The sequence below is a fragment of the Strongylocentrotus purpuratus genome, unplaced genomic scaffold (assembly GCF_000002235.5).
Source record: "Strongylocentrotus purpuratus isolate Spur 01 unplaced genomic scaffold, Spur_5.0 spur5_scaffold_9, whole genome shotgun sequence".
Lineage (NCBI taxonomy): Eukaryota > Metazoa > Echinodermata > Echinoidea > Camarodonta > Strongylocentrotidae > Strongylocentrotus > Strongylocentrotus purpuratus.
Window position 1 is genome coordinate 23,388,792 of NW_022145615.1, and position 15,621 is coordinate 23,404,412.

Consider the following 15,621-nt stretch of genomic DNA (forward strand, 5'->3'; position numbering starts at 1 on the left):
TAAGTGTATCAACACTATTTTGGTAGTAGTTATTTTAGAAAAGCGCAACTACAGTGAAATAGTCAATTATGTAAAAGATCGTGGATATTTGATTCATTTGTGACAAACGCTAATTTACGATTTGGTGTACAGAATCCTGAATTTACAATTTACAAATTGCTTTTGTATTAAATAATCTTATGTTACACCGTTAACTGTTCTGATTATGCATATTATTATCAAAGCTTTGCCTGTCTTTATGTTTTAATTTATAACAACGTACCCTATTACAGATTTTTCAGTGCGTATGATACGACTTGTTGGACTTTTTTTTTTATTGGAATACAAAATATAGAAATTAGATTAAAATCATGATTACTCTTGTAAGCCGAGTTAATGTTTGTCAAAATTATGAGGTGATGATGATGATGATGATGATGAAAATGATGATGATGTTGAGTAGGAATGTGACATTGATTGTGATTATGATTAGTTTACAGTGATCGTCATGAACGGAAATGACGACAATAATTTTGAAAAAGACTTTTGAGAAGATTTTGTTGAACACAATGGAAATACAGGTGATTTATATACAATCAGAGATAAGAGCGACGGTGATGTAAAAGATGATAATACTGATGATACAAAAGATATTTCAATTTCTTTTTCGATTTCAAATTCAAGATTAGGCATATTTCTCTTTCCAACAAAGTATTACAGATCAATTATAATCATTTACAAAAATCAAGGAATACATATTGGAACTAAAAAGCAATGCTTGTACAATTGTGGACCCTTCAAATATTAGTTAGCAATAATAGAGAAATTAAATTAACAAGTTCGTAACTACAAAAAGGAACTAGAATCAGGAAGAAAAAAAGGGGCTGCCAACAGAGACGAAAACGGGACAAGACAGTTCTTTACATGACAAAGATTGGAGAACACGGTCACAATACAAGAAGTAGACAATGCCAAAAAAGTTGTGAGATATCGGGGGTACAGAAAATAATACAAAAAGGATGAGCTGCATGTGGGGTTGAGAGGAAGATGAGGAAAGAGAAATGCGCATTAGAAAGGCGATATGCATGAGAGGGCACAATATGATATATGAAATTACATTTTGAGTCAGCGAGTAGAAAATGACTTTGTTTCAACAACAACAAAAAAGAAGAAAAAACAATTTTTAAAAGAAAAAAAGAAAGACATGACGGGTAGAAAATAAATGAGCGATATATTTCAATGAGGTTCACGAGATTGTAATAAAAACAATTTCAATTTTTTTCCCTTAAAAATATCAATCGATAGAGCATATTCTATTCCATTATTTAAAGAATTCGACAATGTTGGGGCTTCATTTGGACCGAGTTATTAAACAAAAAATATCTTGAAAAACAGATGGCAACATGTTATTTTTTATAATTAGGCCTATCAAACAAAAAAGTCTTTTACCTTAAGAATTTTATTTTCAAAAAATAAAGTGTCTATATTGGGGCGAAAGGGATAATTACAATTAATACGAATAATTTTATTTTGTCTAATGGTGTTGATGTGTGTTACGCCAAACTAAGAGACCACAATTCAAGTATGGGAGTATCAAAGAACTATAAAAGCATACTTAATGAATTAAAAGGAAGGTATGTCTTTAAATTATTAATAATACCAATATTAACGGAAATAGTTTTACAAATAGCCCTTTGTCCTCCTCCTCCTTCTCCTTTTCCTTCCTCTTCTCCTTTTTTTTATATTGCTTCTCCTTCTTCTCTTTCTTCTATTTATTCTAATTCTTCACCAGTTTCCTCTTCATAATTTTCTTTCACACACTCTCTCTCTCCATTTATATTTCTCTCACACTCTTCGATCAAGATATATTAAACTGAAAAGTTGATGTGCAAAGAGTTGGTTCTTTCCCCTGTATATATATATATTTGTTCAAACAGAAATTAGAGGGAAACAGTTCTCCTACTCTCACATGCCTATGGTAAGCTGTTTAATAGCGCCAGCTTTCGGCTCTGATACGCAAACGACATCATCTGAATCTGCATGGTCCGTATTCAGGTAATTATATAATATATATATATATATATATATATATATATATATATATATATATATATATAATATTCCGCTTTCAGGTAAACCCAAAGACCACGTTTAACACAGAGAAAACAAATTTATTTCCCTTGTTAGCGTCGGGTTTTAATTTAAATAGAATATACGGACCATGTTTCGTCCGTATCCATCTCTTTCGTGCCCATGATTCTTTTCCTTTTTTAAACTCAATATTAAACGCGATCGCAAATATTTTCGAAAAATCGGCCCAAGAAAAATTCAATAATTATGTAGGCCTATATGTCCAGTAGAAATCATATTCGGATTACGTTATACATTATTGTCATGTTCGCACATTTAAATAGGACACATGTCAAGGCTATTGGAATTGACTTAGGGTGATTTATTTCGAAAGTAGATGCTACCGTGTTATCTTATTCGGTATACAGTATAGTGTGCAGTGGTGGTTATTTTACCTGACTGCTAAGAAAGCATAAATGCTTGTAATTAAGCAACCAGAGGACTGTCTTGTATTCAGTCGTAGTCGTCAAAGCATTAGTTGTGAGATAAGTTGATTGTGCAATTTCATCTGGAAGCATGAAATCTGGTTGACCTACGTTGGACAGTGGCAGGGGCAGATCAAGCTGGTGGTGAGAAGTGGGGGGGGGGGGGAATTTGAGAGAAAATATTTAGCGCCGCGTTTCGCGCTTGGGCGGACAGTGGGAGTCTGAGGCGGGATGACCCCCTCACAAGCTGAAGAAAATCGACTTTTAAAACTCAATTCGTGCGATTTGGTGTATACTTTTTGACAGGATATCATTTAAAATCTGTGACTTTTTCCAGCATAAATTTATGATAAGCCTTGGATTTAATAAATAATAATAATAATGTAACTTATATCGCGCCAAATCCACTCTGTGGAGTGCTCAAGGCGCGTGTAAACAGGAAAAACGATCAAGACTTGAAAAGGAATGTTTTGAGATGAGTTTTGAAAGAATCAGAAGATAAACATTTTTTGATGTCTTCAGGAAGGCCATTCCATAATTTAGGACTAGAGTATGCAAATGATCTTTCCCCCCACGTTTTGGTAATTTTTGGGGTCACAAGAAAATTGGAAGTGGATGAGCGTAGAGGTCTTGCAGGAGTGTAGTTTTGGATTAGAGAGATAAGGTATTGAGGAGCAGAGCCGTGAACGCAATGAAAGGTAAGCAACAAAATTTTGAAAACAATGCGATCTTTTACTAGGAGCAAGTGTAGCGACTGCAAAACTGGGGAAATGTTGGTACGCTTGGTGGTCAGAGAAACAATACGAGCTGCAGCGTTTTGAAGCTTCTGGAGTTTGGACAGTAGATTCTGGGGTAGATTGATTAGGAGGGCATTGACAAAATCAAGACGGGAGGAAATCAGAGCATGTACTAATTTTTCGGTGGCAGACTTAGACAAATATTTACGAATAAAACCGATATAACGCAATTGGTACCTTACTGATCTGTTAGAAATCTGTTAGAAATGTTAGAAACTTGGTCAGACATTGTCATATGTGAGTCAAACGTAACACCGAGATTGCGACACGTTTGTGACAAGTGAATTATGTGGCCAGAAAATGAAATGCAATTGATATTTACTTTACTAAGCTGTACTTTTGAACCAAATATAAGGAATTTGCATTTGTCAAAATTTAATTTCAAGGAACGTGCGAGCATCCAATCATGAGCATCAGCCATGCAAGATTCAAGGCGATGAACGGCTCGTTCTGCAGCGACTTGTCGCAATCCAATTAAATAAATTGAGAAGAGAGTAGGCCCGCCCACAGAACCTTATTTCTAGGAGGTTCTCACGGGGAAAAAAACTGTATAGGGGCCTACACAGGAAGCGGGAATATTGTGTGCGGTTTGCATCAGGCAACCTCCCCCCCCCCTTGAGTTTTTTTTATTTTTATGTTTTGTGTATGTTTTTTGTGAACCCCCCCCCCCCTTTTGATTTTTTTTCTTTCTTTTTTTTTTTTATAAAAAAAAAATATGCCAATGGCTGACCTAAAAAAGGTGACCTTACCCCCCCCCCCCCAACGGAACAAAATGTCAATTTCTAACATTTAGAGACTAAAAAACAACCAAAATAATAATTTTCCTAGTACCTCGGGTATCACTTGATTTTCAAAATCAGTCAGTACAAGACTAGTAGGCCTACATCAGTTGAGATGGGCCGACAGCAATAGCGTCGGGCTTCACTTTAATTCAACAGCTTTAAACACATTACAGTAACATTGTGTAACGGCCAGCATGATAACTTGACGGATGGACCTGAAGCTAGCTGAATCCTGACATAGTATATTACTTTTGAAATAATTAATGACGCCCTAGTGTAGAGCGATCATCGGCCTTTTGTTTGAATCATATAGGCCTAAAACACGATTTAGGGCTAGTTCTGACCTGAAAACGACCCGAATCTCGGGGCATGGCCCTTTCCTTTTCATTCCTATCCTTTTCTTCAAGAGGAAGGGGGGGGCATACTTTCGTGTATCCGCGCGTGGACAGTGGAGGCATTCAACCCATTGATCTATTTTTAAAAAAAATAGAGATCAGTGATATGACCCCATTCTCCTCGCAGAAAATAGTCATGTACAACTCGCTCAGTATAAATCTAAAGTAAGAAAAAGTATAACATCTGGTGATTTAAGTATTCAGGTGAAGTCATTGCATACAGAAGGATAACGCGTTTTGACCTAAATTTATTCAACATTCTTTTACCGAAACTATTTTCTATTCGTTTACATTAAAATATCCTAGAATATACTTCCAAACGTCAGGTGAGGTCGTTTGCGTATCCAGTGCCGAAAGCTGGCGCCATATAACAGCTGAATACCTTCCACCGTGGGGAAAGGACCACTGAACGAGTTATCAATATCAGTGGAAACGACTGCAGTTCAAATATCTCATAATCATCTTAAAATGATATTTTGATAATTTTTAAAAAATATTTAAGTATCCCCATTAAACTCGACCCATAGAGACACTCACTCTCAAAATGATGGGACTTATCGCCAATACAGCGCTGACATCCGTAAGAGCGTTAAAGTGTGAGTTTTGATGTGCAAGTTTAATTTTGTGGAGTTGAGACCTACACATTGCTTGGAGAAAAAAAATTGCGGCTAAACGATCGTTTTTAAAGTGCTTTCATATAATCTGTTCAGAGCCAAAAGGGTGTTGACTCTGTGTTAAAATATATGAGTTATTACTCTTCTGGCTCCAATTAGACGGAACATGTTAAAGAGGAATTCTACCCTGATATTTAATTGGTTTTAATAAAAGCATAAAAATTTTATGAATTTTTTGATCGATTGCAGCTTAAAAAAACACACAACATAATTAACTTACATTTAATTACATTTTACTCAAGCTTTCACTGCATGAACTGTTTCTCTTTTGTTTATGCTTCTATTAAAAGTAAAGACAAGTTCTGGTCATGCGATTGCATTGTGAAAGAAACGTTGTGGAATCGATCAGAAAAGGTTGATCATCTAGCATTATAGTTTCTATCCCTCAAGATGGCTTTCCTAAAGGATCTGAATTGCTTAAACTAGAAGCTCTGCCCCCACCTAGAAGGGCTTGTGATTTCGTGCTTGCAGTGTGCTCTATGCATTTAAGGGGGGGGGGGTCTCCTATCTCTCTACCTCCCAAAATATATAACCAAGCTGCACTTCATTTAATAAGCGCACCATAGAGCATATTAAGGACACTCATATTATCACAAATAAAGTAGTCAAACTACAAATAATTATGGCTAGAGTGCCCATTTTGTGCATTAAAATAAATGCACAGTTTTGGTATGGGGTCATGAATTTGGTTCAAGTGACCGTATTGGAAGAATATGCGATCCTACAATATTTAATGATCGTTGTCGCGGTTGAAATCGAGTCTAAAGTGATAACATTGGGAATAATAAACTCTTTATGTTGTATAGCTCCCTCTCAAGATTGATATTACATCAGCTTCAAACCAAGTTTCTGCGTTTCGAACCTTAAAAGCTTTTAAAACTACTGCATTGCATTTTAACTACTGCCTAGGTCACATTTGCTCTAAGGCTAGGATACGGCGGCGGTAGGACCCCGAAATCGAGAAATACATGCGGCGACCGCCTCATGGTCATCCTATGGCGTATCCCTATCTTTACAGGCCGTACGGGTTGCGGTGGGATTATAACTTTTTTTCATTTATAGATTCGCCATAGCAATACAGCACACCGTAGCCATGCCGTAGAGCGTTTCCACGGCGACCCTACGTCGGGCATACAACCTTAGCTTCAATCTGAAACAAAAATATCCATAAATAAAAATATCGGCATGTGACATAACAAATGAGAGTATTACAAAAAAAGACAACATTCAGGCTTTAGAATGGAGTATTTTATTGTTTCAATAGGGAAAATGTCATAATATAGCTTTAAAAGCCTTTAAGGTTGAAAACGCACTTTGACCATAATTGTATGTAATGACATGCCTGCTAAAGCCATACTTACCTTTTGTAACATTAAGAACGAAACATAAATTCTCGGTATTTCAAATAGGGGTGAGGTGGGTGGGGGCGTCGTACCGGAGCCCCTAAATAATAGATACGGTGAAATACCATTGATTTGTTGTTGCACAAATGCAATTTTGGGTACGGGGCTTCCTTAAGACTTACTGAACGATTTTATGGTAGAAGCTCCTTAAAAAATACTTATATATGTGCAATTTGAGGGGGCAGGGCGTCGTCCCAGGGTCCCAAAATAAGAAAAAAAGGTAACATAACATTAATTTTGTTGGTACAGGGCTTCCTTATGACCTTCTTAACGATGTAAGGGTAGGAGCCCCTGGCATAATATTCATATATGTGTGAATGGGGGTGGGGCGGCGTGCCAGGGCCCCCATGTTATATATATAACGTAAGATCACTTTGGTTTTTGGTTATAAGACCGTCTGTTTTTTCGTTAAGGGCTCTCTTAGGATAGGACCCACTGAACGATATTGAGGAAACGCAGTTGCACATTTATTTTTGTATTGTGCTGATGAACCTTTGTGCCCAAACTTAAGTGTAAAACAATAAGACATAAACAAGAAATTCGGCATTAGATATATATTAGTGTAAAGAAGAGGTTTTCATCTTCAAAATGGTGTAGATCATTATTTAGTTAAAGTGTCATACGATAGTTGTGAAAGACCTTAAGTTCGAACACGCATTTTGGTCATTGTTGTATAGGTAGAGTGCTGATTGAAGAAAAAAAAAGTCCGGTAAGAGCCCTAACTTCAATGTGAATAAAACGCACACATAATAATTGAGAGTGAGAGTAAAATACAGGTTTCAGGCTCTAAAATGGTGTATGTCATTATCAGTCATGATGTCATACGATAGTTGTAAAAGTCCTCAAAGTTGTAAACGAATTTTGGCCATTAAAATTTGTATTGTGCAGATAACCCTTCCGATATACCTGATAGAGTCCCAATTGTAGAATAGGGACCATTGGAAACAATGAGTAATTATCGACCAATATCAGTCTTGCCAGTATTTTCAAAAATCTTAGAAAAATGTTTTTATAATAGATTGATATATTTTTTGAACCAATGTAATTTATTATCGGATAGTCAATATGGTTTTAAAGCTGGCCACTCCACATCCTCTGCACTAATTGATTTTGTTTTTAAAGTTTCAAATGCCTTAGATAATAAACAAATTATGTTAGGAATATTTCTCGATCTTAGTAAGGCATTTGATACGTTGGATCATAAAATTCTCTTAGATAAATTGTTTAATTATGGAATACGAGGTGTTTTGTTAAAATGGTTTGAAAGCTATTTAACAAACCGAAAACAATATGTTCTTTTTAATAACATTGAATCTGATTTTAAAACCATTGGATGTGGAGTGCCTCAAGGCTCGATATTGGGACCCTTATTATTTCTTGTAAACATGAATGATATTACTCAGGCTTCACAAATATTACAATGTATATTGTATGCCGATGATTCAAGTTTATTTTTGTCTGATAACGATGTAGATAGATTAGTGATACGATTTAATGATGAGCTTCAAAACATTTCTCAATGGTTGAATATTAATAAATTAATCTTAAATGTAAAGAAAACTAATTATATAATTTTTACAAACAAAAACATTAGAACTGATAATATTGAAGTAAAGATTAATGGAAATGTTGTACAGCGTTGTCGTTCATTGACATTTCTAGGAATTCAAATAGATTATTAAATGTCATGGCACGTTCATATTGAAGCAATTTGTAATAAACTCTCGAAGGTAGTTGGTATTTTATACAAATTAAAACAATTCCCTTATAAGATTTTATTAATGATATACAATGCATTGTTTTTATCACAATTGAATTATTGCAATATTGTTTGGGCAAATTCAAATGATTATTGTATGAATAGATTATATAAATTACAAAAAAAGGCAATACGTATTATCTTAGGATCCCATTATCTTGCCCATACAAAACCTATTTTTGTCCGTTTTAAATGTTTTAATGTATTTGAATTGAATGACTATAATATTGTTATATTTATGTTTTTATGTCATAAAGGTATTATTCCTCCTATTCTATCAAACAAATTTCTTTTAAATTCTGAAGTACATTCATATATAACTAGACAATCATCTCATTTTCATTTACCACTTATCAAAACTTCTGTCTCTAAAGATTTAATTTTCTTTAAAGGACCAATTTTATGGAATGAGTTACCGGCCTCCTAACGTTAAATCAAGCCCAACTCTGAATACATTTAAAAGAAGATACAAACAATTACGTTTTTGTGAATAGTATTTTATTAGTTTTTATATATGCAATCAGGTTTTAGATGTTAGGTGTTAGTTGTTATGTGTTAGGTGTTAAGTGTTATAGGTTAAAATTGTCGCTAGGGACCAGCCCCACACAAGACTTAAATGTTCTTTCTTGCTGGTTCCTCATTCGTATATATATTTGTATTTTATGTTTGTCTTTCGTTATGTTATTTGTATGTACTTTACTTATCTGTAAATATCAATGTTTTAATCATGTATGTTTTTTATATGACGAATGAAATAAAATGAAATGAAAATGAAAATTATCTTCCTTAACAAAAAAAGAAAAACGTTTCGCTGTGTGACATACATGACTGTAAAATCAGGTTTCCATCTTCAAAATGGTGTACTTCATTATTTTGTTAAAACATCATATCAGTGGCGTAATGAGAAAAAACGTTTGGGGGGGGGGCTGACAAAAAAAATCCGCAGCACCCCACTCGAACATGCAGGCCCCGCTGAACGTTTCGCAAAGTGAGGTCTAGGGCAAAGCGCTGGCGGGGGTCACGGGGCGGAGCCCCCGAAGCTCAAGGGGTATGGGCATCAGTGGCGGATCCAGGAATTTCTTACCGGGGGGGGGCACAAAATGGCATGGGGTTACATATGTAAAACGATGAAGCGACAGAACGAGGCTTTAGCGGCGAGGGAGCGGAGCGACCAAGCGGGGTGGGTCTGGGAGAGGGTTCTAGCCCCCTCCCAGAGTAAGAAGCATTTGCAATGTTAGAACCAAATTAGACGCATTTTCAGGCACTTCCTGGAGTAATATGACGTAAAATTGCTTTCTCCTACCCCTTCTGGTCTAGGAGGGGATTCTGGCCCCCTCCTAGAGTAGGGATCTTTTGCAATTTGAGAACCACATTTGGCGCATTAAAGTGACTCGGTTACATGGTTGAAGGTTGATGAAAAAATTGCTTGATTTTTGTATAAAATGTTACTTACGATATTCCTTCTACTGTACTAACCCTCTGACATGCAAAAAATCCTGAACAATTCTCAAACCACGAAGATATGTATGGTTTTCTTTGAAGGTGTTGATGTGAGGCACCCTCTAACAGTGATTAACAGTAAATTCTCCCAACCATTTTTGAATTGTCCCAACCGTTTTTCTATGAAAAAAAAGGACATAAAACAGGCTATAAAAAAGGGGCTAGAATGGAATATAGAGCCATTTCATTGCTTTGTGACGATTTACATTCACCTAAAATTGTAATAATATTGTTGGGAGAATTAAGGAATCGATCAGATCCGTTTTTCCCAATTTGTACCATGAATAATGATCCGTTTTCACTCAAATTTTCTGATTATCTTTAATTGTACATCTAGCATTGAAGTCACTACCTTAGCACCACTATCTCTCATCTGAACAATGTTACCAAGTCCCTTTAATGTCTACCGGCACTTCCTTGAAAAAACGAGTCTTTCTGATTGGTTAGAAGTTAGAGAAAAGTGATCTGTCACGTCTTGAGACGTTGTATATGCTTTGATGCCGCACAATGCACAAAGACGGTCGCCCGGTACTTCATCAGTGGTACTTGCAAACATTTTCTCGAGTGTATAAACTGTGTCGTTATCAGGGGCGTCGCTAGATCTTTGTCAGTGGGGAAGTCGGGAGGGTGTAGAGGCCACTGATTACCGACAAAACGAGCAACCATTTACCGACAAATATATTAATGCCAATGTCCAAATGTCTACTAATTTAACCCTATAAACCCGGGGCCAGGAACTAAGTTTTTTTTAGTCCCCCCCCCCCCTCCCGCGCGAAGCGCGGAAACTTTGACACTTCATTAAATTATTAGAGAAAGAAGACGATCCGTTGTACCGTTCTCGACTCTTAATTCTTGTTTGGATCCAGTTCCCCCCCCCTCTCGCGCTAAGCGCGGCAGTTTTGACGTTTCATTGAATTATTACTCTTAATCCTTGTCTGAATTCATTTTCGCCCATCTCGAAGCGCGGAAGCTTTGACGATTCATTAAATTATTACTCTTAATCCTTGTCTGAATTCATTTTCGCCCATCTCGCACGAAGCGCGGAAGCTTTGACGTTTCAATAAATCATTACTCTTAATCCTTGTCTGAATTCATTTTCGCCCATCCCTTTCACGTTTCATTAAATTACTAGAGAAAGAAGACGATTCGTTGTATCGTGTTCTTGTCTGAATTCAGTTTCCCCCCTCCCGCGCGAAGCTCGGAAGCTTTGAAACTTCATTAAATTATTAGAGAAAGAAGACGATTCATTGGACCGGTTCCGTCTCTTAATCCTTGTCTGAATTCATTATCACCCATCCGCGCAAAGCGCAGAAGCTTTGACGTTTCAATAAATGATTACTCTTAATCCTTGTCTGAATTCATTTTTGCCCATCCCGCGCGAAGCGCGCGGAAGCTTTGACACTTCATTTAATTATTACAGAAAGAAGACGATTCATTGTACCGGTTCCGCCTTTTAATCCTTGTCTGAATTCATTTTCGCCCATCTGGCGCGAAGCGCGGAAACTCTGACGTTTCATTAAACTACTACTCTTAATCCTTGACTGAATTCATATTCGCCCATCCCGCGCGAAGCGCGGAAGCCTTCACGTTTCATGAATTATCAGAGAAAGAAGACGATTCGTTGTATCGTGTGCTTGTCTGAATTCGGTTTTCCCCCTCCCGCGCAAAGCGCGGAAGCTTTGACACTTCATTAAATTATTAAAGAAGGTAGACGATTCGTTGTACCGTTCTCGACTCTTAATCCTAGTCTGAATGCAGTTGCCTCCCCCCCTCGAAGAGCGGAAGCTTTGCCATTTCATTAAATTATTAGAGAAAGAAGACGATTCGTTGTACCGTTCATTACTCTTAATCTTGTCTGCATTCAATTTCACCACTGGCCCCTTAACGGTACATGTGCAGTGTAATGGAGCTCTCACACTCTGCCATGTAGGCCTACCGTCCACCTGCCGGGCTATTAAAAAAACAACAGAGTCCAGAACGTTGGGTTTTGAGCGAACTTGTCCCCGGCCGCAAAAAAAAAAAAATCATAAAATTAATCTTTTCACCGTTTCGCCATCTTCTGACCGTTCTCACCGGGCGCATACCGGGTGTTGAACGTGCTTCTACCGTCTTCACCGCCCAGATTGACTTTTGTTGAAAATTTTGGCCGTTTCCATACCGGGCCCATACCGGGTCTCGAACGTGTGCACCGGGTTTGTAGAAGCCACCTACCAGTCACTTAGCGTCCCCTCACCGCTCGGAGCGTCCTGTGAGCGAGTCCCCGGACTGCTGACGTCATGACACGACTGCCATAAATACCCCGATTTGAACGGCAACGGTCAGTCCGCTCTCCATTTTCCATCACCGTTCTGTAACGGGTTATGAGCGTGTTGTGAACGTGTTCATACAGTGTGACCGTTTTCATAACGTATTCATACCGTCCTCATACCGTTCAACACCGTCCTCTTGCCGCTTACTTGCGGCCGGTGCTAGCCGGCCAAAGTTTTGAACATGCCCAAAACTTTCGCCGGGTCCCACCGGGTGTAAATAAGCGCCAACGCCCTATTAACGTGTTGCCCGCTTTGATAACGAACCACCGTGTGCCCTCGCCGTTCTCCACCGTCCGCAGACATTTTCGCGCACGGTGGCACACGGTAGGCCTACACGGCAGAGTGTGAGAGTCACGTTACATAATGTAAGTATGGAACGCCCGGCAGTGCTTGTCACAGTTGCTTTCTGGAAAGGATTTTTTTTTTACTAGTGTTACTGTTAGTGGCCACGGCCCCTTAGTGACTATAAAAAAACATATGCTCTTCCTGGCCATTTAGGAATGTGTCAGTTTGCAACAGAAATGGAGAAACGCGCATTTTGTTGAAAATCATGTGATATCACGAACATTTATACATCATTTGTATATGGAATTGAAAATAAGCTGTGGTTCAATTTTTTTTAATTTTTTTTTTATTTATTTATTATTATTATTATTATTATTTTTTTTTTTTTTGGGGGGGGGGGGGGGCTGGCGCCCCCAAGCCCCCCCCCAACAGTACGCCAGTGCATCATATCATAGTTTACAAAGCCTTCAAAGTTGGAAAAGCAGTTTACCCATTTTTTTTGTTTCTGTAGTGCGGATAAACCCCGTAATTGCCGGTTTGAGCCCTAATTTTAATCTTGAACAATAAGACACACACAAGAAGTTTCGGCATGTGAAAAATATGAGTGTAAAGAGCAGGTGTTCAGTTTTTAAATGGTGTAGGTCATTATGTAGTTAGAATGTCATACAAGCCCTCAGATTCGAAAACGCAGGGCTTTTACAACTCTCATATGACATTTAACTATATATGAAGATTAAAAACTGCTTTTTACACTCATAAAAGTCACATGCCGAAACCTGTTGTTCGTGTCTCATTGTTTAAGATTAAAATTAGGGCTCAAACCGGCAATTACGGGGTTTTTCTGCACTACACAAAAAAAAATGGGTATACTGTTTTTTCAACTTGAAGGCCTTGTACACTATCATACTTGGTCCTCGCACCCACAACCGCTATGGTGACAGGGCCTTCTCAGTCTGTGCCCCCACTCTTTGGAACACTCTCTCCGCCCATATCCAGGACTCACCCACCATTGACATTTTCAAAAAGAATCTAAAAACTCATCTATTCCAAAAACAACCCAAATAACTCTAAAATAAGTTCGAATAAATATTACCATGCCTTCATTATGTCTTTTCAAATTATTGCTATTACTGAAATACTGTGTTAATTTTCAAGGAATTTACATGTTTTATTAATTTCGTTAGTAATGTTACACTGTAAAAAAGAATTTGTTCATTGGTAATTTTTACGTTTTTTTCCACGTAGAATTTACTTGAAAACATTAGTTTTGCCACTTACACACTAAATTTAAATCTTGCTAACTCAAACTTTCAATTTAGTAGAACTTACGTGGAATATTTAAGTAAAATCAAGTACATAAGAACTTTAAGTAATTTCAGCTTGTATTAATTTAGTAATTTTAACTCAAAATCAGAAATTATACGTATTACTCAAACAATTTATGTTGATTATTCTTATCTTTTTAAAGTAAGGACCGATGCAGTGCGTAATAGAAATATTTACATAATTTATGAATATTCATTAAGACCAAATTAAACTCTTTTTAAAATAAAACAATTCTTTTTTGTGGTTGAATGAAAATTTAAGGACTTTAAAACATTTACTAACTCATTTAACATGGCTAAGCAAAGACAAGACAATTTTTAATTGTTACCCAGTTCAAAACAAATCAAAACTTGATATTTCAGGAAATTGTCAACCAATTTTCCTTTTAAGATGCTACGATCAAGTATATATAAAATTTGGAGCTTTTCAATATGTGTCGAATTGAATTAGTGATTAGTGATTAATCTTAAATAGAAGTAGTGGATGTTACTTGTTAGATTAGATGGGTACCAAATCGTGCAATATGTAATCCTATCATAGCTTTTTTTTAATTATCTAAAATGATTACAATACTTAAATTATTTACGTTAATGTAACTCGATTTAACTGAGTAAAAATTTATTCAGCAAAATAAGTAAATTCTACTTAAGATGCCGTAGGTAATATTTACTTAATAAAAATAAGGCAATTCTTTTCCTCAATTTTATTGAGTTATTTCGACTATTATTTTTTTACAGTGTAGTAATGTTTGATCTTCTTGGTAATTTAAGTAATGTTAATTCGTTAAGTTATGTTAGAAATATTTGATCTTGTTCATTTAAATAATGATAATTTGTTAAGTTATGTTAGTAATATTTAGTTTTCTTGGTAATTGAGTAATGTTAATTCAATTAGTAACATTGATTTTTTTTGTTTGAAGTAATTTAGATTTTTGTACATGTACAGCGCTTTGAAACTTTTGTCACAAGCGCTATATAAATTTGTCATATTATTATTATTATTTATTATATGACGTTTTGACAAAATATTGAAATACACCATTTTGAAGATGATAACATGCTGTTTACATTGATATATTTCTTATTTAAAATGTCTTGTCTGGGTCTTATTGTTTTACACTGAAGTTTGACCACTAACCGGCGATTACATGGTTTATCCGCCAATACAAACGAAAATGTGCAACAGCGTTTTTAATGTTAAAGGCCTTTAAATTATCATTTGACATTTTAATTGAATATAAAAAAATCTCAATATTAAATATGGAAATATGTCCTTTACTCTCATATATTATTTCACATACCGAAACTTTAAGTCTCTGTCCTAATTTTACATGAGGTTATTAGGGCTGTAGCAGGCACATTGGAAGGCTATGCATGCATAATACAAACATGGCGAAAATGCGTTCTCAACCTTGAAGGCTTTAAACGCTTTAATATGATATTTTAACTAAACAATGAAATACTCTTATTTAAAGCTAGAATATTGTCCCTTACTCTCATATATTATGTCAAATGCCAAAACTTTTTGTCTGTGTCTTATTGTTTATTTCCCTTTTTATCCCCCAAAACTTGATTTCCCCGTGCCTTTGCCCAGGTTATATGATTTGTATCATATTGCGTGCATGCCATTTCCCAAAAACTTTTATGAATTTTGAAGAATTGATACTATTTTCTGAATATTGTATTTCATAATTATTGATTTTTATATAAATAGTTTATCAAAATTCATTTTTTTCATGATATAACTGGACAAAAATTACTCTTTATTTGTGCATCCACACAAACACATATTACTAACAATCTAACTTGGATGCTGGTGTGAAGAAATAGGATTCTTAGGGTGAAAATAGGAAATTCA